The 26,454-nt window shown below is 42.9% G+C and overlaps 1 long non-coding RNA gene across 3 annotated transcripts in view; it reads left to right on the top strand.

Moving 5' to 3' along the window:
- The first annotated feature begins 4,669 nt into the window (after positions 1–4,669).
- The window catches only part of LOC138363911 (uncharacterized), a 564,751-nt gene continuing 542,966 nt past the window's right edge, over positions 4,670–26,454 (top strand). For 2 of the 3 annotated variants that reach the window (XR_011228257.1, XR_011228260.1), the window contains exon 1: positions 4,670–5,292. This is a non-coding gene — a long non-coding RNA (uncharacterized lncRNA). The remainder of the gene's footprint in view (positions 5,293–26,454) is intronic. The other variant, XR_011228258.1, reaches the window with a different exon arrangement.

Below are 26,454 nucleotides of genomic sequence, written 5' to 3' on the forward strand. Positions count from 1 at the left end.
GAGGCCTTGAATGAGGATAGAGTTTTTTGGGATACAGAGAGACAGGAATGTGGTCCGAACCTATGAAGGGGTCGAGAGTTGTGTGGTGTAGGTAGACTTTTTCCACCTTAGGGAAAGTCCTAAGGTGGGTCAGAGATTTATTATTATTAACATCTTTATTGACAAAATTTAATTACAATTTTGCCTAATCTGAGGAATTCAATTAAGTCTTATTGGAGTGAGGATAATGCTGGTATTCACTGTCACACAGGACAGAGGATCATACACAAGGCAATTGGTCTGAACTGTAGGTTGAAGCCCATGTATCATGGTTACAATCAATGTTTCAATGTACGAATATGTAAATACAACTTTCTATTGGTTACTGCCACATAAGGGCAGGGATGGGTTCATAAGAGATGCAACTTAAGATTAATATTAATAAAATTGTTCTTATTTCTTTCAAATTTACAAACGAATTTTGGATAAATTAAACAAATCCACAAGGGCCGTGACGAGGATTTGAACCTGCGTCCGGGAGCATCCCAGACACTGCCTTAATCGACTGAGCTACGACATGATAAAATAGTTGAAACCGAAGTTCTACTGAACTTACTGGATTCTGCAACCTCTCCGAGGCACAAACCAGGATTTTACACAACTCCCCCCTGCACTCGAGCTATGTCAATAGGCCGTTTGGATAAATTGTTAGGATGTCGTCCAGTACCCCAGATTCAATGAAACAGTAACACATTTGGTGGTACAATAGGCCAGGAGGTCTAAAATCTTTTACGGTTTCACATTCAACAATATAGTGTTCTAGTGAATGCATTAAAGGTTTGTCACGGAGTTTACAATCTGAACATTTGGGTAGTGGCTCAGCCTCACTAACCTGCCAGATGTGCCTATACCCAAGGCGAATTCACGCAATGACTACATTATATTGCCTGGTCCGGCTACTGTGCTGATCATACAAATACCTATTATTACAAAAGTTGTCATAGCTTTTAATACTGCAGCTTTCAGGTCTCTGGCCATGTCTTAGTTCTACTAAACCTGAAGTAATTTCTTTAATTTCTATGTTTCTAATAATTTCATTAGATAAAGCAAAGTCACAATCAGTGTTTTCTTCCCCGCAATCCTTATTGGCCAATTGATGTACGAAGTCATATTTTCCAATTCCATCATGGGATGGGATCCACACAAATTTTAAACAATGGTTATTATCATTGGCAAAAATTACTTTCCATTTAATATTACAAGCATAAATTGTGATGGGTTATTTAAAGACTGCAGAGCACTTTTAGTCACAAAATATCACCCCAACCCCATGGAGCTTAATGTATTTAGTAGCTAGATAAATACCCAATAGCTCAGTCTGTCGTGCTTTCCCAGTCGTTCAATCTCTGTGTACTAGGCATGATCATTTAATTCCCTTTATATACTGCACATGCACAATCTTTTCTACGGGTGCCTAATTGCACAGATCCATCAGTAAAGCCATAGGATTCAGTTGGTTTGAGATTTTGAAGATGACTGTCAATAGTTTCTAGTGTTATACATCTCATAGTTTGTGTTATACATTTGTTTTACACTGATGGGTGTATAATGTATAGAGACCTGCACATTTTTCCAAGGGGGAATATAGTGAACAGTTTTATCAAGACAGAGACATTCAGTTTCATAAGATTATTGGCACAACAACTGAGCCACACACTGTAAGGCGCTTTTTGCGGATTGATTGAACAGTTAGAATTGTTTAGAATGGATCTCAATTTAATTTGAATAGAGTTGGGGGAACCATTATTTTTCAAAGTTTTGGCACAAAATGTTGTTGTTGTTAAAGATTGGCTACCTGGAACTTTTTGTTCCAGGTAACACGGGCTATGGTGAGCCCGTATGGCACAAAACATAGTTTTATGTTGAACTATTCTCTCGTAAATAGAAGGTAATCGTAGTTCCGTTCTCATGTTAACAATTCTGACAGTTCTAGGACAACCCAGGATGATGCACATGACATTTTTTTGTACTACATCTAGGCCTTGTAGTTGTTTAGGTGTTAAATTAAGAAGATGCAAGGCATAATAATCAACAACAGATCGTATAAAGGCAACATAAAAACTACGAGCATATCTTATGTTAATGCCAAATCCTTAACTCACAAGAGTTTTGAGAGGTTTAAAACGCTCAACAAGCTTTTGCGAAGGTTGCTGATGAGGTTTGTACCAGTAACCTCGATTCTAAAAAATCTATAAGACTCAAAGATTCTCCACGGGCACTCCATTAATAGTATAGTTAACATGAAGAGAAAGGGGAAAAAAGAGCTCTTGTATTATCAACAGAGATTATGAGGCCACATTCTACTACTTTCTTGGAAAATACATCAAGTAACGTTTGTAGTCTTAGTTTACTGTTTGCCATAAGACAAATATCATCAGCATAACATATAACAGTTTTAGTAGATTGTACAGGCATGTCATGGATAAGTTTGCACATAAGTATATTAAAGAGCATAGGGCTTAGGACACAACCTTGAGGTGTGCCTAGTTTGAATGCATCCGTTCTTGTACTTTTAACTCCTTTAAGTAGGACACTAGCACGCCTGTTGGATATGTAGCTCTTTATCCAACTCAGATTACCTTCGATTCCAAATTCAGCAGGTTTCTCTAATATTATTTCGCCATTTGCTTCATCGAAATCTGAGTTCAGGTCAATAAAGGCTGCTTGTGTCCTATCCTGGGAGTGTACAAAATATTCAGCAAAACATTGTTGTGAACAAAACTTGGGCATAAACCCATATAGGTTAGGAGCCAATTCTTCTTTGACCTGAAAAATGACTCGACTAAGAACTCCAAGACAAGACTTTACACATGCAAGATGTAAGGGAAATGGGTCTGAATTTTGAGAGATAGGTATAGGAATTGGTTCTATGAAACTTTGTGTCCATTTCTTTGGCAAGATACCTTGTGAGAGGCTCATTTAATAGAGGTCAATCAGAGGGTGGCTAGGGACATCATTCAGTAAGCTCAAGGTGTTACAAGTTATACCATCCACACCAGGGGCAGTTTGTTTAGGTTTCCCTAATGCTGATTGGGTCAGAGATTCTCTCTCAAGAAGGAAGCAGAGGGGAGAGAGAGGTTACAAGTGGAGTACTACAAGGGTTGCTTATAAGTCCCATACTGTTTCGAATTTGTCAATCACCTGACAGGAAATTTGTGCCTTCATTTCAATATTTACAGATGATGCAAAGTTTGAGAAGTCTCAGGACAGTAGCAGATTGTGAGGCATTTAATCAGATTTGGACACACTTAAAATATTTCAGAAAGAAAGGGCTGCTAGAGCTAAGCATGGCCAAATGCAAAGTTATGAGGATTGGAACAGGCACACTAAGACCAGGACAAAAGTATAGGATAAAAGGGAAAACTGATTCTTACATCAGAAAGGAAGAAAGTCCTAGTAGTGGACATAACCCCATTTGTGATGTTAGATGCCCACATTAGCAGAATAACAGCTTCATAATGGCATACTGGCCAACATCCGTGTATCCTTCAGAAATTTAAACACGAGGGCTTTCCTGTACCTATTTACAGCGAAGGTGAGAGCCACACATGAATATGCATCCCCGGCATGGAACTCTTACCTGTAAAAGGACAAGAAGAAACTAGAAAAGGTCCAAAGATATGCAACGAGACTTGTTCCAGAGCTGAAGAGTTTAAGCTATAAAATAAGACTGAGAGAACTGGACCTTACCACACTGGAGGAAAGGAGAGATGAGGGGGATCTGATAGCAATATATAAGATTCTAATGGAAATTGACAAGGTAGACAAAGCAATATTGTTGGAAGCTAGGAACAGCAGAACTAGGGGTCACACAAGGAAATTAGAGACGGAAATAAGTCACAGGGACGTCATTAAGACCTTTTTCTGTCTCAGGGCTGTCAATAAGTGCAACTGGTTAGACGTAAAGACGTTGAAGATAAATCGATTCAAAGTTTTAAATGGAAATATGATAAATGAGGGGAAAGAAGACATTGCATTAATCTTAGAACGTTTAGAAGGCGGGGGGGGGGGGGGATGGGGTGGCTAGGAGCCTAGCTTGACCCTGCAGGCACATTTTGGTGAGTACATCTAGGAGAGTTCGCACAAACACATACACGCACGCACACGTCCTCGCAACCAAGTGGACAGCACTCTAGGGTCGTAGTTCAAAGGACCCGGATTCGATTCCCGATCGAAGCAGAAACAAATTGGCAGATTTTCATTCACTTGATGATTTGTTCACGAAGCAGTAAACAGGTATCTGGGCAGCCCGTCCTCCAAACAAAGATCCAAAAGTGATTCCATCCACCCGCCAAACCCCCTGTTTATGAATGAAAAGCGGTTTACACACGACTCACAACTGCTGACGTTCGAACATATCCGGAACAAGTGCTTCACTGACGAATTTTGTTCGAATCACAACGCTATTAATACTTCACCCACGTACTACAAATACAAATAATCGCCAACAGAACCTAAACACCTAACCTAACCTATCCTATGCCTATATATACACAATATGCTAATATATTATAATATTAATTTATACTTAAGAAAATTCCCGTTTTGAATGAACAGCATGTTAAAATTTATGAATGCGTCTGTGGGGTTGACCGCTGAATGTAATGGACTTGAGTCGAGGACGGGTTGTGATCTGGGACTTAAACAACTGCTGCGGCCTGTATCCTGGGAATGTGTGTGTGTGTGTGTGATGGAAACACATGTAGATGATATGATAGGAAAAATAGGTCTTGATTCGGTAACTAGACAATCGACGATAAGAAAGGCGGGGTCCAAGACCTAAGAGTTCGACCCTACAGGCATACAGTAATATATACACACAGGACGCTGAACACCGTAACCGGTTGCTGTACCTGGCCCCTGGCCTAGACCCCAACATAACAGTTACAGAAGGCGTTATGGAGCTTCCAAGCTACTAGGTGGGTGTGGTAGTGGGTTTAATGTCCTGTAGTGAAGTATGTGCTTTTAATACATACTCACACTTGCTCATACTTCACATTAATAGAAATAAACTATATTAATATTGTGGAAGTGACTTGTGAATTATTTTTATGCGAGGCGGCCTCATGTCAGGTGAGGTGAATGACGTCACAGGTAGTTGACCCATCAGGCCAAGCTAGTCAAGAAGCGCAGCGGGCAGTGTGGCGCGGGCCGGCGTGGGGAGAGGTGCTGCTCAGCGCCCGCCTCATTGGTTTTACTAAATTAGTCACCTGGACAGTCCTGTGCATGAGGTTACCTGTGCCAGACTTACAGGCAAGTTACTCTAGATGATTAGTTATTTTATCACATTGTATTCTATTGGTGGAATAGTCTATATTTGCTGATTGTCTAAATAAGCATAGTTACAAGATGTTAAAGCTTTATTTAAAATTATTCAATTAGCTCTGGTTTACTCATTTGTAAATATGATATTGAGTAATATACCTGTCTATTAGTGGAAACTTTTACCTAGATTAAGACTTCTGATGCTTATTAAAGCAAAATTTAATTCTAAAAACGCCTGTTATGTGAAAAACTGTTCAACAACAGCGGCTTGAGTGTTACACTCATAGTGAAACTGAACGTTCCACCAAAAGCAGGTGAAGAATGTTGACAAAATTATTAGTTAAATTCTGGCAGTTATAAGGTGTTTCTTGTGAACTATCATATTTCAATCCTTGAAACACAGACCAAAGACTTTTAATCTAGCAAGCGTCACATCCCCTCCCCCCCCCCCATCCTATGTGAATGAAACTAGCCATCCTGAGTCAGTGTCGTCCACGCTGCCGCCAACCCCAGAGACGCCTAAATTAACATTAACGTGTTGTGTAACCAAGTACTATATTTTTTCCAATATAAGTAAATATTAATGTATATTTAAATTGTGTATAGGTCTGATAGTTGAAGGAAACAACGTGAGTGTATTCCAACCTGTCTCCCTCGCCTAATAAATAACATATAATAAGTCACATGAAAAACTATTTTAAGTGCAATGTGTTAAAATGTGTGAACTGTTGTGGGTCAGTGCATGAACGAGCATAGACTGAGAAGTTAAATGTGAAGCGTTCTTCACGTTCATGTTTGGCTGCCGGGTTAACGACCACTTGGCCGTTGTGTTGAGAACGTTCATGTTTGGCTGCCGGGTTAACGACCACTTGGCCGTTGTGTTGAGAACGTTCATGTTTGGCTGCCGGGTTAACGACCACTTGGCCGTTGTGTTGAGAACGTTCATGGTTGGCTGCCGGGTTAACGACCACTTGGCCGTTGTGTTGAGAACGTTCATGTTTGGCTGCCGGGTTAACGACCACTTGGCCGTTGTGTTGAGAACGTTCATGGTTGGCTGCCGGGTTAACGACCACTTGGCCGTTGTGTTGAGAACGTTCATGTTTGGCTGCCGGGTTAACGACCACTTGGCCGTTGTGTTGAGAACGTTCATGTTTGGCTGCCGGGTTAACGACCACTTGGCCGTTGTGTTGAGAACGTTCATGTTTGGCTGCCGGGTTAACGACCACTTGGCCGTTGTGTTGAGAACGTTCATGTTTGGCTGCCGGGTTAACGACCACTTGGCCGTTGTGTTGAGAACGTTCATGTTTGGCTGCCGGGTTAACGACCACTTGGCCGTTGTGTTGAGAACGTTCATGTTTGGCTGCCGGGTTAACGACCACTTGGCCGTTGTGTTGAGAACGTTCATGTTTGGCTGCCGGGTTAACGACCACTTGGCCGTTGTGTTGAGAACGTTCATGTTTGGCTGCCGGGTTAACGACCACTTGGCCGTTGTGTTGAGAACGTTCATGTTTGGCTGCCGGGTTAACGACCACTTGGCCGTTGTGTTGAGAACGTTCATGTTTGGCTGCCGGGTTAACGACCACTTGGCCGTTGTGTTGAGAACGTTCATGTTTGGCTGCCGGGTTAACGACCACTTGGCCGTTGTGTTGAGAACGTTCATGTTTGGCTGCCGGGTTAACGACCACTTGGCCGTTGTGTTGAGAACGTTCATGTTTGGCTGCCGGGTTAACGACCACTTGGCCGTTGTGTTGAGAACGTTCATGTTTGGCTGCCGGGTTAACGACCACTTGGCCGTTGTGTTGAGAACGTTCATGGTTGGCTGCCGGGTTAACGACCACTTGGCCGTTGTGTTGAGAACGTTCATGTTTGGCTGCCGGGTTAACGACCACTTGGCCGTTGTGTTGAGAACGTTCATGGTTGGCTGCCGGGTTAACGACCACTTGGCCGTTGTGTTGAGAACGTTCATGTTTGGCTGCCGGGTTAACGACCACTTGGCCGTTGTGTTGAGAACGTTCATGTTTGGCTGCCGGGTTAACGACCACTTGGCCGTTGTGTTGAGAACGTTCATGTTTGGCTGCCGGGTTAACGACCACTTGGCCGTTGTGTTGAGAACGGGTTGTGGATAAGTCATGTCTGAGATTTCGCCATTCGGTGGCAAGTCAGCTTTATAGATGAACCAAAATCTGACCTGATCGACTGTTTTGCGGGATGTTTCTCAAACTTTACAAGATGTTCAATTTAGTATTTTGATGTATTTAATGTTATTTCAGGTATGTACGAGGGTGCATCAGTACAACAGCACTGCAGGTATGGTCAACCAGACCCATGAACTTGGTCTTTTACAACGCTACTGCAGGTATGGAGGGATTAAAGTTACTTGGAAAAGCTTCTCTCGAATCGCAGTTGGTCATTATATAGTTGATACATATTCCCACCTAAGTACCATAGGTGAAGGGAACACGTTTAATAATTTTAATAGTTTAACACACTATGCCTCGAAGCAGTGATCCTCTAATAGGTATAGTCTAAAGTACTCTATGCGTTAACCACTTCCGAGTGGTTAAGCATTCTTCAGGCCCATAATTTGAAGATTAAGTTGTGGTGTATTATATGGTTAATGTTAAGCTAACAATTTCGGTTAAATTTCAATCCCCTTCCCTGTCCATATTTCTGTTAGTCTGTCTTCTATCCCACCAGTCCAATCAAATAGATGTGTATATATAAAAATACCCAAGAGGGTGATGCTTCACTTGGGGTTAGGGGAGACTGGGAAGCGAAAAGTTTTAGCGTGAAGGGAAAGTACCGGGGCTAAACCTAGCAAGCTGAATATACCGTCGGACAGTTTCGGGAGGCTGAGCACTTGCAGCTACGTGGCCATCATCAGTATCGTGCACAAGGTATTGGTAGCCCTTGAATGCTGTAGCAATTCTGCAAGTCGACAAATATTGTGGTCAGGCGGCAGGACCTGTGAAGTGTTAAGGTGAACGTTTCTGGGTCTCTGGAACGCGGTAACGTGGTGTTCCTGATTTGTAACTGCAAAGTCTCTCTTTATTGGGGAAGAAAATATTATATAATAACTGGCGGATTTCCTATAACCACATACAACGGCATTAAGAGCAAGGACACTAACAACGTCCTTTTATTCCAAGCTAACAAAGAAGGCTCCGAAGGAAGCAAGCTAGTTTAAATATATGAATGAGTCTTTAGGGTCGACCACTGAATGGAATGAACAGAGGACGCGTTTTGTGTAAACCTGTTTTTCATTGATAAACAAGTGGTTTGTTGGCTGGATTAACAATCATTTGTCCTTTATTGACGAGGGCGGTCTGGCCGATTAAAGTACTATTCTCCAACAGTGCTTCACTGACATCCGCTTCTCGAATAGCAAGTCTGTAAATGCTTCACTAGTGTACTACAAACACAAGTAATAGCCAAAAAAACTAATTACATAATGTATGCCTAATATACATTGAATTTTATTGTATATTAAATTATGAATGGGAACATATTTTTATTACGGTGTTAAAATTGATGAACCCGTCTCGTGGGACGGCCTCTGCACTAACGAGCCTGGCCCGAGGACGAGTTGAGTAGTGTGGCTGGTGTTCACTATAGTGTGCGGAAGCCATAAAATGCTGCATGCCTAAATATTTCTGCTGTAGCCACACTAACACTTGCTCTGATCATCTTTCCTTTAATCTGGCAGTACGATTTGTTGTCCACCATGAAGAGGATGACCTCAGTTACATATACGAGGCACTGTTGTTTGGGCCTTATTTGTGGTCCACCAGACTCCACCTTCCTTAGTTCTCCTGTAATTGTATCCTTAAGTTAATACAAAAACCTCTGCCAGTGCTTTGGCATCCTCCCTGGTGTGCCTGAGTTTAGGGCCGACAAAGTGGGTCGTGTACTTCAGTCTCGGGCAGTAGGTTAAGGAGTGCCCCAAATGACTTGTTTATTATCACCTAGACCATCTAGGTCGTAACACTTTCAACTGAGAATATTCGACGGAACTAAATCTTTTGTATGGGACTTGCCTCTTTTTGTTGTACCAACATCTTTTCTCCGTTGTACCCGTAGTCGTCGTCTCTTCTATAGCCCTCTTTTAATTGCCTCGTCCATAGTGTCTTTCTTCAAAATCTATTGCGCCTCTACGAGGCCAATGTTACACCTGGCGATCGTTCCCTTGGTTTTCTGAAATTATGTTCAATCAATTGACCTGGTTTCTATTTTTGGGGTTGAACCACGGCCTGCTCTGGGGTGGGGGGGGGGGGGTGGGGGGGGGAGGGGAAGGGGAAGGTAGGCCCCTGTTATCAAATACCCGCAGGTCATTCCATGATTAGTTACAGCTATAGCCACTTTGTTGTGGAACTGGCCTTGGTGACCAGGCGTCTCCTCCTATTAGCCTCTTTGTCTGGGCCTGTCGTTGTCTCCGGTCTGTTCTCCATCTCACTTTATTAAATTGACCTTTTATTCTTTCATTTGATATGTATACATTTTCTACTGTATCCTCGGTGCCTTATGGAAGAGTTAGGAGTACGGACTGGATACTCCTTGAAATACTTAGTCAGTCCATAATTTATCTAGGTCTACTTGGAGTAATAGTTCTAACATATACATCACCACATACAGACAAGGTTAGAAGACTCTCCCTGGCTTCACGTTCTCTCTCAGTTGATGCCGTTGATGGGTTCTGTCAATTTGATGCTTGCTGCACGGTATTGGCCGGGTTGCCTCTGACTGAAAAAGAACATCATTTGGTCTTAGTTTCCCTTTGTCCAATGACCTTGTGAAAGAATAAGCAAATAGGAGACAAACAAATGCCTAAATCAATAACAATTCTATACACAAGTAATCTTTTTCATGTCATGGAAAAGTACCGAGGGCGGTTAAGAGACCTGCCTTAACAGAAGTGAACCCTCCTGGCCTGGGAGCACGAAACTAACCCTCTACGTTGTATCTCCGACTGGATCCACCGAGTTCCACTGATTTGTATAATAAACACTGGTGATAAAGGCATTGTAACAACTCTGGCAATATCCTTGGCCATCCCAGCCCGAGGGTTACCCACAGATACCCAGCGAGGCACACTTTGGTCCCAGACCAGAGGATACAGGAGAGTGCACGGATGGATGTGCACTTTTGGAGATTCCACGCTGATATACATCTGGTCGTACTCACTCGCACAACTTAACACAAGTCGTGAAATTCCATTCTCTCATACCAGGACAAACTTGTGGCGTCTCCTTATTCTAATGGGTGATGTAGTCGTTCATGTCTGTGCAGCCTTTATCCTTGAGATTTACTACCTATGGTATTTATGTTAACAATTTTGTTTCCTTGTAGTTTCCCTTTCGGTATGCCAGGCTTTGGCTTTCTGGTCCCTTCCATAAGTTATCCCTACTCCCACTATATATTCAAATGTAAATACAGTGATCACTCATTCCCATGGGGCTTCGGACTTAATTTCCCATACATGTGAATCGTTTAGTAAATTCGAGGTAAAGTCAAGCAGGTTCATCACTACCACTAGTCATGTGGGTCCCCTGACATGTTGGCTTAAAAGGTTTCTTGTTACCATGTCCAATAGTTTAGCTCACATTACACCACAATGCGGTTCTTGCATCTATCCATGGTTGAAGTCTCCATGATTGAAGTTGGGATCGATTTCTAATAGGCGACAGAGTCTGCCCATTCAGTTATTGTAGGTGTTTGACAAATATAGTAGGTCTTGCCTGGGTCTTTGCCATTTAAAAAAAGTTATAAACCGCAGCTACTATCTTTAGTCCTCCCATCGTCATGGTGCCTGTTATGTAGTATCTGAACTTCTCGCAGCCTGGGGTATCCATATCCTGGAAACTCCAGACCTTTATCAGCAGGCCCGCCACTCCTCCCCTTCCTTCCCTCTGTAGTGTGTTGTGTAATATTGGCGTGAGTACAGACTTGTGGCACACCAGCATTACGGTCCAAGTAGTCAGTGTGGTGTTGGAGGAATCTTACTTTCATTTTGTGGTTGTCAAAGAAATATTTTGTCGGAAGTGGAAGGTCATTCATAATTTGTATTTTATTTTAGTCAAGTCAGTGTGTCGATTGCTTTTACAGAGTCTACTGACAAATATTGCCTTGATATATTGTGTAGTTAATGTGCAGCTTCTCAGTATGTTAAGATGGTCTTGTGCAGGTCGGTTGGACGTGATTAATTTTCCAAGGTGTCAGTCTGGTAGGCGTTTTGTGCTGCCCATAAAAAAAGGTTTCGGATCTAAACAAATCACAGGTTTTTATACCGGTGCTTTCAGGCCGTTGGGAGTCGGTAATTTCTCTATTAGACCTGAGTGTTAGGAACAATAGTTTCAACTAGAGATGGGGGGGGGAGCACCTAGGTTTAACTCGCCTTCATCGTTCTTACACGCAAATTTGGCTCCAATGTTTGTCATTATGGTGGGTTATATTTGTGATATGGTATCCATACATGAAATTCCAATCCCTTTATACTGTGCAGTGAGCAGGTTATTTAAGTCCAATTATAAAGCTCTTAATGTCGGTCGCGCGCAAAACTTTTTCAAGAGCAGACTTTGAAGCACACACAATTATTCCTCGTCCTGTGACGTTATATGTACTGGTAGCTAGTTGTGTAGTGCAGCCAGTTGTTTGTGTAGAGGTCAGCCAGTTGTTTAACCTGACACTGATAGTCTGTGTGCAAATATTGTTTCTGTAAAACCTGCATGCTACTGCAGTCCTTCCTGTAGAGGACTGAACTGTGATAGCGATGTGGACAGTTCTCGTGGGATCTTCAAAATTTTGATGAGGCAATTATTTAAAGTGTGACGGCTTTGGAAAGAGCAGGATTCTAATCAACCCTAGTGGCGGGTGTGTGTACCCACCACACACACATCGAAACTACGACGTTGGTACAACGTTGGAACAAGTTTTACCACCTAACCAGTTATAACAACCAATATAGCAAGTTGTAACAACGTTCTAATACGTCATAAACACGTTAGGCCAAGATGTAACAACTTTATTACTAGTTGTAACAAGCGGAAAATAGACAGTTACGGTTTGTTTCCAGGGTAGTACCTGAATTGTGGAATACAGTTGAAGAGGGATATCAGTGACAGGAATATTGCATTTAAAAGGAACGTAGAGTTTCGAGAGATTGTATGCATTTTTACTCGGCCATTTATCACACAAGGAGTAAGTTATGTTACACCACTATAGTGTGTTAACGGCACATAATAATTTGTCTCCCAGCAATGCTGAAGATGGTGTCTCGTGATTTGAAGGAAAAAGATCGTGTTGACTTGAATGATTCATTTTAGTATGGTTAGAAGCTTCAGTTCTTTCCTCATTTTGATGATTCTTGTGCATCTTGGGCACTAAGAATTACCCTCGTGGCCTCATCCTGTATTACTTCTATTTGTACAAAACAGAGGCGGGGAAGCAAAGTGCAGGGCATGATAATCAACTAGGGATCTAACATGTTAAATAGTCTAGCATATTTAACATTTATACCAATATTCTTACTAGTATTTTCAGTGATTTCGCTTCTAACCAACGATGTAGGTCGTTTACAATGTCACTGATGATACCTACTCCAAGGTATTTGTGCTGCCCACATGTTTCTATTGTTTGGTTGTTAACTTTGAAAGCTAGAGGCACACTGGCTGTTTTTTGGGAGAGAAAGTGATGGATTAAGTTAAAGACCGAATTCAATGCTTTTAGCAGCGAGTTAATCAAGTAGAGATTGCAGTCTCGTTTGGATATTTGAAACAAAACAAATTTCGTCGACATTAGATGACGGCTTCATCAGCTAGTGTGGAACTAACAGTTTTCGTGCATTAGGACATTGAACATTGTTGCGCAAAGCGCACAACTCTGGGGTGTACCCAAATCAAAGGGTGCAGAATGTTTACTTTTGACCCCATTGAAAGAACTGAGGCAGTTCTGATACTCGTGTGCCCCTTGAGCTATGTCAACAGTCTTCCGTTAACCCCAAAGAGGCTAATCGTTCTAAGATTTATTTCCCCTTTTTTGCTGTATCAAAAGCAGTTTTGAGGTCAATAAATGCCACCTAAGAGCATGGTCCCTGTAAAAAATATTCAGCAAAGGAAGTTTAAATGCGTCTTTCAGTAAGGGAACCATTCAGGTTAGAGGCAAGTTGGGGTCTAATTTCAAACATTAACCTGTCGAGTGTAATCCTCTCAAGACCTTAACACTTAAATGATGTTAGACATGGGGTCTGAAGGCACGAAGAAATCACGGTAATGTGATGTATCAATGAGAAAATGAGTAGGAGCTTGAGAGAAGGAATCGAATCTCTGTTCTGTGTACTCCCAAGCATCCCAGGCTGGAATTCTTTTGACCATGTTGTGGTACAGTTGTCTAAGGTGTTTGCTTGGGAGTCCTCAGAGCTTAGGTTCGACTCCTCACGGCTTCTACTAATTTTTTCGTATGGATCAGAATGTTTGTGAATTTGGCTTTGGGTATTATTAGTCGGTATCCAGCGGTCGGGTAAGATACCATGCCTCAGACTTTGATTAATTAGTTCTAGCAGAGGACTAGTAAGGGAATTGAGGATGTAACAGATACCTCTTGTCCTGATTTACAAAGCCGTTGCAAGAATTGAAAACGTGGGATGAGTCATGTTGCAATGGTGTTCCATTCAAAGTTGCAAGCTTAGTAAACGGAAATTTTGACAGTTACAAAATAGTAGTTAAGGGCATGAGTTGTGAACGAAGTTAAAAGGGAAAATCAAAATGATTCCTGTAGTTTTTAAAAATGTCTCGTACATTAGGGAGTGGAAGTATGGTTTTTCAACTGTAATTTTCATGGCAATATTCTTGAATGAGGGGAAAGGGGAGAAATCGAGGAGAATTAATAAAAAAATCAAATTGATTCGTACAGTAGATAATTTTGTATACTTTAAGGATTAGCAAGAAAGATACAGGAAGCATTAGGCTTAAGTTTCGGGAGGAGAAACGTTTAGGGAAATGTTTCAAATTGATTCAGTTTTAATGAAGCAAAAAAGGATTTACAAAGGATAACAGTGTAAAGGTTACTTCAAGGAAGGGTTTCTAATTATGTGAAACAATTAAGGTTGACAGATAGTAGATATGCATGTCGAGGTTAGTGCAAGCATGAGCGAACGTTTAGGGGGTGTGAAATACAATAACTGTTAGCAATGATTTTTCCCGTACAAGTGCAAAACACCTTCCTGACTGTCTCCCCTTCCATTCACCAGGTGACAAATGGCCCCCCCCCCCCCCGGCTCCGCCCACTCTACGCATTTAGTGTAAATAATGTCTATGCATCACTAACTATTCTTACCTAACCTAAATAGTCCTATTGTATGTAAATGAGCGATTTCTGTGTGATACTAACACAAAGTATCCCTCAGTGCGCCCTGTTAAAGCACCATTCACCTACCAGCGATCCATCGTCCTGTTGATCCACCATTCATCTAACGGTTCATGCCGTTATCCACCACCTACCAGCTCCTCCATCTAACAGTGGCACCTAGCATCTGTTTTTTTTTAACTAGCGTTAAGAATCATACATTAACGATTCAACCCAACCTAGCTTTCCTAACCTAACTGTGATGTGTGTGTCATCCAGTGTATTAAGCACCATGTATTATGCTCCATATATTAAAAATGTTGAAAAAAAAAAGGTTGAGAAAGTAAATTATATATTTTTTAAATGTTGATAGTGAATGTTAAGGATAATCTAATATCAATTATACTGTGTTAAATCATAAATCTCCGATATAGAAACCAACACTATAGTTTGAGAATTAACATTTTAATGCGTTCTTGAACTCTCACAATGAAAATCTGTAACTACTTAAAGCCCTTATGCGCACAGGTACCCTATGCGCTGGCATTCTCAGGCACACGCACCAGACAACCAAGCTCTTCATGGTAAAACCATGCAAGTCCTACTGATCTTTCAGGGGTTCCAGGGGCTTCCGTAGGTTGCAATCATTTGACCACATCATGGCCTGGTTGTCTGGGGCGTGTTCCTGGTAATGCACCGCACATAGGTTCGAAGCCTCACAACGGCTCCATATTTAATCATTGATACACCAGGTTAGTGTGATTGCTCTGTGTATCAGAGGTACAAGTCAATCCAACTGGATGGGTACTCAACCCTCTCGAAGGGAACCTTTTCTTAACACTTAGACGTGCCTCACTAACATAGCTTGTCTCTCACCACAAATTTAAAAGATTTACAAAGGCTCCAGACAAGATACTGATATAAACTATGCATAACAAAGAGCATTTAATCTCGACAAAGGGTTAAAATGTGCGTTGTTAAATAATATATTTCTGCTATACTTGACGACTCTCCTGAGGACAACTGGCCTAGTGTAGGACACGCCAGGGATGGGTCAGGAAATCTTTGTCTCAAAGACTCGGCCTTCACCTGTTCAGGCACTGACAGGCAAATTTGTGGACTATGATGCATGGAGAAGTCATAGGGAAAGACAATTAAACACAAATATTATGTTAATGAAAATCAAATCCATATCCAGGTGTCGTTATTTACACAAGCTGGTGGCTGTGACCACAGATGGGTGACCACTGCCACCCATCTGTGGCAGTGGCCACCCATCTGTGGGTGGCCACTGCCACCCACAGATGGGTGGCAGCACTTACAGCTGCCAAGCACTTACAGCTGCCCGAGGTTCAGGAACCACCAGGAGGATGATGGTAACGTTTGTACCTGTAGTACTGAGGCTTGAAGCTGCTAGAGATTGCTGGTGGCGTACACAGTCGGGGACATGTGTAAGAATATGGTACCTGGCTCCCCTCGCTACTCTTGTGGACAATCCATGCATAGCATCTGTTGGACTTAGTGTGCTTGTATTAAATATTCTCAGACGAAACATTCTGGGTTCGCGGCAATCTCCAGTGATACGAGGAAAGGGATTTCCATAGCTGTTGATGTTACATGTTGACTACATGTGTGTCTTCCAGGAGTGCGTGCGGGCAGGAGTGTTCTAGAATCTCTAATAATTGAGAGGGATCAAACATGTTTGTGTAAAGGCCACGACTAATAAAATATTACATAATGGCTTGGTCTATCCATTAAGAATTGAACGAAGATATAATATAAATTAAGAGTAGTGAAGCATCAGGCGAGAGGTAGTCGTAACTAAGAACTATAGGCTGTGGAGAAAGCTCATAATGACCTACATTACTAGGATGAGCCGATCACCAGCCATGAGACTCGCCGCCGGCGCCACTGGTACAGCAGGCCGCACACGGGTTTGTTCTCTGGAAAACTTCAGATTCTGAAAAAACTATCGGCTGAAACCCTCGCTGTTTTGAGGAACAACCCACCAATACCCAGATTCAAAGCTCTTGATGTACCATGTTCACTGTATTCCTGTGTCCGACCGCCAGGAGTGCGTGCTGCAATATTGTTTAGAAGTAACGTTGCAGATTTCTAATGAAATTCTTGGATAAATACCGTTGCAGACTATCTGTTGTACACGTGGCCAGTTTTGCACAGTTACCACAATGGTCGGGTCACCCGGCTCACAATGGTCTCTTCGTGTGTGAGCGCCGTATCACTGAGCAGGTCGATACCCTGTGAGAAGTGCCACCATGACACACCTTTAAAGGTGTACTGAGGATAAGTGAAAAGTAGACCAAACTGCTAAACGAGGTGTTAGGTATCCCAGATTCCACCTGGGAAAATCATTTTACGACCTCCGTTGAAGAGAGACAAATTTATTCAGACCTTAGGAGTGTCTCGGTTATTAGGTAGGAATGTGAATCGGCCCTCACTAAGAGACGTCAACAGGAAGTAGAGGATAAAGAGGAAATGGAAGCAGTTTTCAGACAACGAAGGACAGTTCACCGAGGTACAGCAAGTAGAGAAGAAAACTGCTATCGAGGCTACTCCCGGTACTTTGATCAGCAAGAATCCAGACATAATATACCTAGAGAGAACAGCACCAGTCACACACCAGTGTCAGACTCTGCACATCTTTCCAAATTGCAGACTTAGAATTGCAAAATTCCAAAACCCATAATTCACAGACAACTTTCCTACAGCATATAAGGCATAGTAACGACAATGGAAAAGCGCCAACCAGAGCTCAAAAATTCCATCACGGTCAACGTTAGAGAAATTTATTATTATTAAAAAATGACAAACCAGACCAAAAGACAGCAAATTACCGAGACACGGTAACATTCCTGCAAGGAAAACCTTAAAAGTTGGACCCTTCAAAAAGACACAAACGTCGTGCTGTTGGAATATCCAGTCGACTTTCCACTGGATCCAATCCTAGAACACAGGGAAATCTTGCATGCAAAGCAGTGACACGTCGGGTTCCGGTGACTGTTATGGGACATACTCCAGAAATATTCATTCTTGGTAATTAGGGAATGTATTGACATGGTCTTGGAACCCCTGCGCTGTTTCAGGTGTCAGAAATACGGCCACCATCAAACACGCTGCACTGGGCACGAGAGATGTGCAGCCTGGAGCATCCAACCAAAAACTGTACAGCCAAGAACAAGGTAATCCAGACCACAACAGCCAAATGTCCAAGTTGAGGTTGAAACATTATGCTTGGAGAAATACCACACGGAAGGCAAGCAGCTTAGGTCAGGATAATCAGACCAGCAGTACGTACATCAACATTGTCTGGAACACCCGTGCACAGCCACAACAGAAGCCAACGCTCATAGAACACAATTCATCACACATCTCCAAATCAGAAAATGCAAAAAACCACTGCAGAATTACGACATGGAAGCAAAATACAATCATTTTCAGTCTATAAAACAGATTTACAGTTTTACGGAGGTCCAGCTAAAAAACATTGTAGATCATGGTCAAGACCCTTACCAATTGCTTACAGATGACGCAGAATGCCTCTCAACAAAAGACTTAAGCAATCGCTTGTGTAATAATGGAGAAGATCGTGCAGTAGACCACAGTTCCACAAGAAACAGTACAAGACAAGAAGTAGCACAAGAGGACAAACACATGGACATAGACTACCAATAACAGTCGGATAGTCACATCAGACCATCAAGATCCACAAAAGACACTGCAGTAAGTAGTGGCGAATCAAGATCAACGGTATCTTGCTATACAGGAGACGGATATAAACAATCAATTCAGTCAGATTTGCAGCGACACTGCTAGCGAAGTGGAAAATATGGTTTTAGATTCCGAAGAGGAGTTCTACTAGGAAAGGTACACCAACAGAAACTGTTGTCTGTTCATTACGAATTCTTCATTGGAACAAACGATGTCCTGGAAATAAAAACCCACTCTTCAGTATGCTGCAATCGGTACAAAAGCAGATGTAATAGTTTTACAAGAAACTGTCTACCCAGCCACGAAATCCTTTAGATTAGCTGGATATCACCAATATATTATACTGCATGAACAGGGGAGACGAAGGGTTAATGATCCTCTTAGATTAACACCATACCAAGGAAGAAAATAGACCCAGTTTCGTGTGGTGATGAGCAGAGGTATTAACAGTAACGGTGAATATGGCTAATATCGAGCTCCTCGTACATAACGTCTACAAGCCCCTAGATGTAAACTAGCAGAGGAAGTGCTTGTCATGGAGGTGCATGATACAATTATTACCTGGGATTTTAATGCTCTTAATCTGGAGGTAGGTGTGACTGGGTCACCAAATGCAAACAAGTGCCATTTTGCTAAAGTTCTATGAGAAGTACCTGAGATTACACTTCTAAACCCTGGAGACTCCCTCCCCCCCCCCCCCCTTCCCTCCACACATTGAAGGAGGTTCTAAAGTTAATCTCGACTGCACTCCAGCACCAGGCGAAGTGTGAAGTAGATCCGGTGATGACCAGTGATACTATGATACTATTACAACACTAAACATAAAGATCTCCTGCACCACCTGCACAACCTACATGGAATGTAATATAAAGGCCAACTGAAATGTCTACCAGGACGAGCTTGAAAAATGGCATGCTACATACTCGCCACCAAGGATTGGGACACATGAGACCAATCTCCAGAAAGCCATTACAGCTGCTGAAACAGCTATTCTAGTCATTATCCCAGGAAACACAAAACATAAGAACTATTTATTTCACATAAGGAAATTAAAGAGCAAAACCACAGTCAACATCTTCAGAAAACAAAAAAACATCTCTAAAGAAACCGCACACCAGTAGGAAGAACTTTGCTTAGAACAATGATATCAGAAGTTAGTTTCTAAAGAGTAAAAGGAGTCAAGATGGTGTGAATGTTGTCACTCAAAATGAGCATTGTAGTCTTGGAAAGATATAGGGACATTAAAATCCTGCAATGGTCAGAAGGCAGAAATGAAAAACTGGAAGGGTTGACGGCCATTCAAGAGAGCGAATGTGTACATGTGACGAATGTGATACTCCCTTTACTAAAACAAGAACTAATCAGAGCCCCCCCCCCCCAAAAAAAAAAAATGGTGGCAATAACACTGCACCTCGTGCTGATAACATTACATATTCAATAATCGCACATGTAGGTCCTGCTGGAGAACAAGGGATTTTGTATGTTACCTATGCATCTTGGGAGCTAGGCAAACTACCGACCTCGTAAAATAGAGCAGACATCATTCCGATTACTAAACCGAAAGGCAATGGCAATTACAGACCTATTTTAGCAACATCATGTATTAGAAAATAACAGAACTGATGGTCGTAGAGAGGCTACTGTGAAAGACTGGAGACCAATATATGAATATATTTGGTTTTACTATAGTAGGTACTGCAAATTGCATGGCAATAGGAAGGAAGAGTCTTCAAACTTGCAAGCCAACAAGCATTTTAACACACATTAATTATACAATTGTAAAGAGAAAAATGCATAGTCAAGATTCACAGGTATGCCAAAGTAAAGCTGAAAGGCCTAGTGTCAGACTACACTTGTATGAGAATGGTACTCCTCAAGGAGTCGTCCTCAGTCCTAGTCTTGTTAACGAGGTTTTCTGTATGGATGTTAAAATGACATTTGTAGGAGTTAAATTGCTAAGCTTTACTGATATTGCAGTAGTCGTGACAGGTCCTTCACTTTTTAATAAAGCATAAGTTGCGCTAAATAAAAGTAACATCTGAATGCAGCATTTTATGACTAAAAATATTTGCACACAAATCTAGGGCAATGAAACTAGGTGACTGCACTCCAGAATGCACTCTATTAAGACCAAAGAACAGCGCCTTTCGAATGAAGTAGGCTATAAGACTCAAAAGCCCCCAGGTGTGGATGGAATTAAATCCAAAGTCTTAATGGAACTGGCAGAAGAACTATGCCTACCGCTGAAAGTACTTGACACAAAATCTCTTGACCATAGGGTAGTCCCTCCTAGATTTGAAATATTGAAATGTCCCTCCTTTTTCAAGAAAGTCAGAAAGTCGATATAAAATACCAGCCGATCAGCTTGACATCACCCCTGCAAGCGCATGGAGAGAGTCCTCTCTCTCCATGGGAGGGAGAGAATAAAATATTGGAAAATATTGCAGGGGGGAGGGAATAAAATGTTGGGAAATATTGCAGGGAGGGAATAAATCACCACTGCAGTCTTATACAATCAACACATGGATTGTTAAACAGATTGTGCCTTATAAACTTGATCACATTTTTGGGAATGGTAACCAGAGACTCAAAGACCTTTCAGTGACCTTCCGATAAGGAAAAAAAGGTAATGGTTCAAATGTATAAATCTCGGGTGCGTCCCCCATTTGGATTACTGTATACAAGCATGGAGACCTCATTTTCAGAAGGGCATAGCTGCTCTGGAGGAGGTGCATCATTGGGCAACAAGTCATCCCTAACCTGTCCTCTTAATATTTCGTCATTTTTCCTATGTTTGCCGGTATGAACAAAAGTGGACGTAATTTGAAATGAGGCTCACGATAGTGACGTACTGTCCGGCTTACTCAAATTGAGAGAGAACCTTACGTAGTCGGAAACTCACGTCCCGTCTTCCGTTGGAGTGGACTCCCCAGGCAGAGACAGCATTCACCGACATAAAACACAAGCTGGCGGAATTCACCTTGCTCGTACACCCAGTGTCGGCGATCTTCCTGCCCTCCTAACCTACCAGAGGACCCATAACTTGCTGTTTTGGAAAACAAAAATCCAACATTTTCAATTATTTTTCATTTTCAAATTACGTCCATTTTCGGCGATACGGGCAAACGGCCAAATTCAGATGTAATTTGTAAGAGGACAGGTTGCGCCAGTCATCTCTCGTATCATGAACGTTTGAAGGCCACAGGGCTAACACTGCAAACCAGGCATTACAGGGCGGATCTCATTGAAACTTTAAAAAAACTGAACAGGTTAAAGGATGTCGATTCCGTATATTTTCTTCAGACGGTCAGATGTATCACAAACAAGGCACAACGGTTTCAAGCTCAACCAGCCACAATGTAGGACTGAGAACAAGAGATGCTTTTTCACCTACAGTTCACATTAACCCATGGAAACGCCTACCCACCAAAGCCATAACTGCCAAAATTGTTTTAAAATATACGTGGAAAAGATCATAAAGGCAAATGGTGGGGACCTTCGACATGCCGCCGGCTTCCTGTCTTCGAGGCCACTAGGGTTAGTGGTCCTCTCGTAAATCAGGCACCTTGTTAATTCAAGACATTAACCGACAGTGGCTTACTCGATGCCACTATCTTGGCGTATTGTTAGATTCTAAGATGACCTTCACACAGAAAATTCAATATCTGAGAAAGGCCAAATTGCAACTGAATGATAGCAATTACAGGGCCCCGTCTAGGAACAGGACAGTGCTAATGTTTTACTTGCCTTACTCACTCCTTCTGGACATTGGGCATTTGTTGTGGTTATTCAAAACGAAGCAATGCAAGACATAACACGGGCTCCGAGATGGAATGAATTTTCACATGAAAATATATATTATGGCTAAAACTTAATATTGATTAAGTCTTAGGCTTAATATAATTTTTACGTAATATAATAATTATCAACTTTGCGCCATGTAACAGAGAAAACATGTGAACATTTACATACCAGAATATAGCATAGAATAAGCAAATAAGAGATAGACGAATGCAGAAGATGTAGTGACCACAACACCTCGGCTGCAACATCAGGATCTGTGGGAGGTTACAAGAATTTGACCAACTATGAACCACTTATTTTGAAGAATGGAATCATTAGTAGTATTACACCAGGCTTCAATTACTTAAACGTAAGGATGTGGTTGAGACAGAGGTCTTGAGCAGCACAAGCAGGCCAGAGGTGGAAAGATATTAAAATCCACCCTACAAACGTGCTGGGTGACCAAAAGAATTTTTTAGTTTGTGAGAAAAGTGCGAGTTTAAAGATTTTTACAAATTAAGCTTTAAAGAATTTGCAAGGGCAGGTATTGGCTTATTCCCCAAATTTGGAGCTTGTGACAGTTAAAGGCGAGTAGGTCTCCACCTAGAGCGGTGACACTGGCATACCCAGGATGTAGCAAGATACATGACTGACCACAGCCCTGCACCTTCCTCCAATCAAAAGTTGACCCAAGATGATCACGTGTGGGAATTTCCCAGCAGGTCTTTATTTATGTTAAGATTAGTTATAACTGAGTGGACTGTATGATTGATTTAAAGACCTACTAGGCGTTACCACTTACACAACCTTGGGAGGTTGATTTAATATTGCTAAATCCACCTTATAATATGATGTAATCATGAAGTTAGTAAATCATGGTAATTAACAAATTTCTTTAAAGTTAGTAGACTACAATTATGAATTACTAAGTTAGGAAGGCTTAGCTACAGAGTTGATTTGCTAGAGTGGAAATTTTTAGACTGTCCAAATTTTCGCTTAGTTGGTGTGTCGAGGCCAACTAGGCTCCATGAGGCTCCAGTAAACCTAAGTTGAGGCGGCGTGCTCCCAGGTTGCTTCTATACATTATGTGGATAACATACAATGTAACTCCTGCAAATGCTGATATTTCCCCAGTTAATCTCAAATGAGTAGACTAACTTCCTATTTAGGCCTAAATTTACTGTTTAAATTCTCCTGCGGCGTAACGGCCGGTTAATTCTATCAAAGGTAAATATAACCATAAATCCCAGTAGAATGTTAATAACCGACCGGACATAATTTCCCTTGTGTGAAGCTAGCAGCAAAGTCTCCGAGCCGTGGTACGTCGGATGACCCACATATCAGACGATGCTAGTTGGCATGGTTCAGCAGGGATCAGATCGAGCTCGTGTTGACGCGAGACTGTGCGCAAGTGACGCATTCTCATTCTATTTATCTCGTTCACTAACGAGACGATATTGACGTCCTTTTACGCCCTAATATTTTAAATCAAATACCAAAGAACAATTTTCCATTGTTCATAACATTGGATCGAAAGGTTTTCCGTGATTAAAAGCACATTTAAGAAATACTGAATACGTGACGTAATTATTATTTTGCCCGTGAAGCAACATGTCACGGATGTGGAAATTCAGCTTGGGATGGAAGTACACTTTAATAGCCTACCATTTGTTTGCGCTTCCTCGCTAGAAATTGTTAATAATTTTAATTACCCAAGACAATGCATTAATATTGCTGCGTTACGGGTAAGTGCTTTGGGTGTCAGAAATTTCCGACATCACTGGCGAGCCAAGCAAGCTACGAGACAGCTCATAGGCCCTTACTGTCACTGTTACCTCAGATCTGGACAAGGAAGGATGTATGATTGAGTGCTTTAAGATTTTTGCAGGATTCCCTTTTGTGCTGTAGAGTTAAGCTTCATAGAGGAAACAATAGACCTCTGAATTACTATAGTAGTAGCCGATGACCTTCTGAAAAGATATATATGATGAGGCTTTACAGGTAACTGATGCAGGGTCTAGTGAGGGTCGTCTCACAGCCTTATGAAGTGACTAAGGACATCAGCCACAAGTCCAGGAGTAAATGTTGATAGTGAAGTGTTACCCTCCAGGTCTTCAAGGCAGTCCTGACGAAGTGAGAGAGTCTGTAAGTCGGTGACCCGTGACATTTGCGCAGGAAGTGCCAGTGTGAAAATGGCCAGTAAAATTGTTCACTGAAACTCTGAAAAATGCACTGACACGAAATATTACTCACTGATGCGGGAGGGCAGTGATTGATGAGAGTTCTGTCGAGCCGAGAAACTATTGGTCAGCAGACAGTGTTAAGTATTGGCCAACAAGTAGTGAGTGGTTGTGTGGCTCTCGGCGCTTGTGTAGCCTATTAGTGTGGGAAGTCAGTTTCCGACAGCTACATGGGGAGGGGGGTGGCGAGTTGACTAGTAGAGCAACGAGCCTTTGCAACAGCCTACCTCTAAAAGGGAAAAAAAGAAAAAAAAGGAAAAAAAAAACTCTAAAAGATTCGGGAAAGTACCTGGGAACGTGACCTGTGACACCTACGAGGAAGCCCAGTAGTGGACGGCTCAGCTGTGAGGAAGCTTGAATGTGAAGCTAATGAGTACCCACTGAGACTACCGATTTGTTTTCATTATTATTATATTTACATGAAAAGCATGCTAAGGAATACAATAAATACAATAAAACAAGGTCATGAGAACGAAACACAACACCAGCCTGAAGGGCGCACAATAATTACAACACATAGCATAACAAACCACAGGTCCCATTCACACACCAAACACACAGCAATCACACAGACTACTCAAAATGCTCATACTTATCCGGCCACTCCGCCGCCGGGAATCGAACACAATACGCCTCCCAAAGCAACATGATATCCGGAACAGGGTTACTATGAAAAGTAAAAAGGATCACGCATCAACTCCGGCACACCCACAACAAAACACCGAGCCCATGGAACCCAGACGAAAGAAGGGCTCCATGGGACAGGATGCACGCGGTCAACAATGTCAAACAGCAAGGGGTTCTCAGCATCATACGCCACGCCGGAGGCCAAGACGAGAGGGAGGGGGCTTCTTCCCACGGGGCCGGGCAATGGGCAGTCCACTGGGAGCCTCCTCGGCTGCCTGACAGGGCCCGTGTCAACCACAGGACGTTGCACCTGCAGGGACCCCCCACGCCGGGCATCCGTCTTCAGCACCAGCACGAGGCCTCGGCCCGCACCAGCACCCTCACCACCCACGTCCGTAGGCGCGACCACCCCCCACTGCGGAAAACCATCTGCAGAAGAAATAACAGGAGGTAACTCATTTGCACAAACATTATCAGCAGGCACATGGACGTCAGCAACCACCATCGGCGTAGAGCACGAAGCACCCGGAACTACCACATCATCGCCCGAAGATCCACCCTCGTCGAAATCCTCCACATCAGCTCAAGCAGTAGAAGAATGCCGGGAACGCTTCGGCTCCGGCCGCACATCCTTAGAGCCGGAGGCGGACCCAGAACCATGGGTCTCACGCCGTGCGAACCGACGCCCATTGAAAAACGGCAGCAGCCTCAACCACAGGTGGAACCGGGCCGCGCACATCCGGATGCTCCGCAGCCCCCCCCCCCCAAGCACCCAGCACCTCCGTGACAACTGGCGAGGGCCAGTCGCAGCAGCAGCAGATGAGGAAGATGAAAACGTCGGCGACTTGCAAAGACCATCCGGAAGACTCACGGGAGCAGCTGGGACAGCAACAGGAGCAGGAAGATCAGCCAACGGCACCGTAACATCCGGAGGAGGGGCCGGATCATCCGGAGGACCGCCGGGCGACGTAGGGGGAGCCGCATCAGCCAACGGGACGTCCACACCCTCGCCCACGGAATCCACCCCAGCAGGGAGTGGTGGGAAATCCTCCTCCCGGAACAGGTTCACAGGAGCGACTGCAGCCCCGGACCACCCAGCAGCCTGATGCCCCAACAGGCCACACTGAAAACAGGTACGGGGTTGATGGGCATAGTATACCCGGACGTAGTACTCCAGAAGCCGGACTGAAGTAGGAACGTCAGACCTCAATCGCATCCCAAGGGTACGAATGTTAATATGCATACCCTTATACCTCCCCAAGGACAGTGTTCACCTGCACACTGACGATAGCGCCAAACTGCTGGAAGTATTGCCGGAGTTGGTCCTAGGGGAAACTCCAAGGGTGCCCCATGCACACTCACATGTCAGGTCACCACTACGGTCCATAATGGTCACAGAGCCGACACCATCCGGCAGCAGCAAGGATCGACCCTC

Source organism: Procambarus clarkii, chromosome 12 (assembly GCF_040958095.1).
Source record: "Procambarus clarkii isolate CNS0578487 chromosome 12, FALCON_Pclarkii_2.0, whole genome shotgun sequence".
NCBI classification, from domain to species: Eukaryota; Metazoa; Arthropoda; class Malacostraca; order Decapoda; family Cambaridae; genus Procambarus; species Procambarus clarkii.